The sequence below is a fragment of the Pinus tabuliformis genome, chromosome J, assembly GCF_031772625.1.
Source record: "Pinus tabuliformis cultivar Carrire ecotype Pingquan chromosome J, CPIR1, whole genome shotgun sequence".
In the NCBI taxonomy this organism is placed as follows: Eukaryota; Viridiplantae; Streptophyta; class Pinopsida; order Pinales; family Pinaceae; genus Pinus; species Pinus tabuliformis.
In genome coordinates, this window is record NC_142295.1 from 1,391,569,330 (window position 1) to 1,391,572,723 (window position 3,394).

The following is a 3,394-nucleotide window of genomic DNA, read 5'->3' on the forward strand; positions in this document are numbered from 1 at the left end:
AGCAGATGATCATCCTACTCAAAGGATGATAATTTCAGCAGAGAATTATCAGTCTACCACCAGACGATCGTCTGTTCTATGTACCAAAATGAATTTATAAAGCTGAGCATGGGAATGCCCGCCTCAGCTAGATCATGAAAGCAGAATGAAAAATAATGTATTGTATTGTATTTTATTACAGGACACTTCTTAGCGATTGAATGAACTTCGGATCCTCCTGATTAATCATTTCACCCGATAAACGACCTCATACTTTAGGGGGCAACTGTTATAGACATTTTTGTGCCTTGCAGCATGAAGCATGAAATGTCGATAATCTAAGGGATCCAAAGTCCCTAAACATGTTGTTCCTACCCCTAGAGGAACAAGGTCAACAAACCACAGCACTGAAAATCAGTTCTCCACCTGAAAACACTCAAAAACAAGCTATTTCTGGATCATGTCAGCTGCTCCACTGAGCATCTGCGCTGAATGTCAACTGCTCCACTCTGTACCTGCGCTGAATGTCAAAAGCAATGAAGGCTACCTGCGCTGGGCGAGATTGGCCAAGTGGCACAGTCATTCTGCAAGGTGTCAAATGCCCAGGAAGCTTCCAAAATGACACTTGGATCAGGGAATTCGCCTTGTGATGAGTAAGAGGATCTAGATCTCCAAGTGGAAGCAAGAAACTCCAAGTGGACTCAAGAACTGAAGTATAACTGAAGTGGGAGAGGACACTAGTCAGCTTCATGCCAAACTCAAGCTGACTCATCCTTTCTCCAAATCTCCTATATATAGAGCTCTCTCATGAGGTCTAAAGGGGGCTGGAATTTTGTGCAAGTAAGGAAGTGCTGTTGGTTTGTGTATAGAACTATTGGGTGATTGCTTTGAAGGAGGTGAAGAGGAGATTTCTTTCTGCTGGGAGGTGTTGCTGGATTGGGCCTCTTATGGTTGTAACACTCTCAGAACTTTACTTCTTCCATTAATAAAGCATTTGATGTTCTTCTATATGCATGTGTCTTTGTGGCGTATTGATGCTTGTATATTTGATTTATTCTAATCCTTGAATCAATTATGTATGTATGCTTCTTGTAGTTTCCCTTTCTTGTGCTTTTGCAGGATCTTTGTGTAGCTAGGCCAGTGAAAGAGCAAGGAGCTGGGAGCAACCAGCAAAGAGGGAAGATTGGATCAACCATTAGCGGAAGATAACGGTTAGTGGATCCCTTTCTCCTCTTTCTTACATGTCATAAAGAAGTAATCTTGAATAGCTTTGTATTTAGTTGTTGCTGAGGTACTATCACCCTTAGAGTGGGATAGGGTCATTCCGTATTGGATACTTTTCCCTACAACACCAGGTTCAGTATCTGGGATACATTATTGATGAACAGGGGAGTGCATGTGGATCTAGCCAAGATCGAAGTCATTCAGGATTGGCCATCTCCAATGACTCTGATAGAGCTCTGCAGCTTTCTAGGTCTTGCCAACTTCTACCATAGGTTCGTGTTGGGATTTTCTCATATCACTTGGCCCTTGAGTCAGGTCACCAAGGGAGGAGCAAAAGAAAAATTCTTTTCATCTGAATCTCAACAGAAAGCATTCACAGCGTTGAAATATCGCCTATGCTCGGCACCAGTGCTAACATTACTAGACTTGCAACAACCATTTGAGGTCGAGAGACATACCTCTGACTATGCTATTTGGGCAGTCCTTACTCAACATGGGCATCTAGTGGCATATCATAGTCAGACACTTTTAGACATAGTCTAGAATTACCCCACTTATGATAAAGAGATATATTCCATTGTGCAGCCCTGCCGACAATGGAAGCATTACATTTTGGGGAAGGAAACAGTCATCCACACAGACCACTGATCCCTGTAATTCATACAGACCCAAGGGAAAATGCAGAATGATCGCCATCAAAAGTTGTCCACATACCTACAACAGTTCCATTTGAACATCAAGTATAAGAAGGGTGGCACCAATAATATTGTAGATTGCCATAGTCGACCACCGATAATGCCGTTAACCGTTGTGCTCATCTTTTGTGGGCACAAGACTTCTGATTGGCCAGTTGTCTACAAAAGTGACCTAGAATTTGGCCACACATACCAAACACTCTTGGAGGGTCAGCATGTTCCAGATTTTCACCTCCAAGATGCCCTGTTATGCCACTTGGGTCACCTTTGTGTTCCTTCAAGTGAGCGTGCCAAGATGATTTGGGAAGCACAGTATAGTCGGGTTGTTGGGCATTTCAGGGTCAAGAAAATGGTGGCAGTACTATAGAAGTATTTCTATTGGTCAAATCTTCGACAAGATGTCAGAATGTACATCAAATCATGCACTGCCTGCGCCATTGCCAGACTGACCATCAAGAAGCGAGGCCTCTATACCGTGCTACCTACCCCTTGTAAACCTTGGGTATCCATCTCCATGGATTACATGTTGAGCCTTCCTTCTACTAAGCATGGAAATGACTGTGTTTTTTTGGTTGTCGACAGGTTCTCGAAGATGGTCATTATGGCAACCTGCAAGAAGAATATCATAGCAGAAGCCACTGCTAAACTATTCTTTGAATGAGTGTAGGTACAATTTGGGATCCCACCAACTATCATCTCAGATTAGGACAACAGGTTCCTCAGTACATTTTGGTCCAGTCTCTAGTCAATGCTGGACACCAAACTCACTAAGTACACAACCCTCCATCCAAAAACTGATGGCCAGACAGAGGTTGTCAACATGCTGATCATACGCATTTTGCACATGTACAACTCAAATCATCCACGCACATGGGATGAGAGCCTTCCCTATGTTTTGCGCAGCTACAACCGGGCTCTCCACTGCTCAACTGGCCACAACCCTTTTCAAGTGGGCTTGGGATTCCAGCCACTATTTCCCATTGATGTGGCCATGCCATTTGCAGCTACTCATGCAAATTCGGCTTGTGTCCAGCTTGAAACAGATAAGGCAAACAACTTCATTGAGCACGTCCAACATATTCACCAGCAAGTCCACAACATTCTAGGGAAATCAAATGCCAAGTACAAGCGATCCACATCGGGTGCCACACAAGTTTCAAGTAGGCGACAAAGTCTGGTTGCATTTGCAAAAGGAACACATTACTGGAGCCTATCGGAAAATCAGACCACTCCGATATGATCCTTACACCATTACCAAGGCTGTGGGGGACAATGCATTTTTACTCATCATTCCCCCATTCCTTGACCTGCACCCAGTGTTCAATGTGGACCACCCTCGACGATACTTTCACCATTACTAGACACATCCGACATTGCAGAATAGCTCACACCCACAGAGTTAAATCCAGATTGCATGGAATAAGCTGCAACTGATCGGATCATGGACACACAGATCAAGCACACTTGCGAGTAGAATATCCAACTGTATAGAGTTT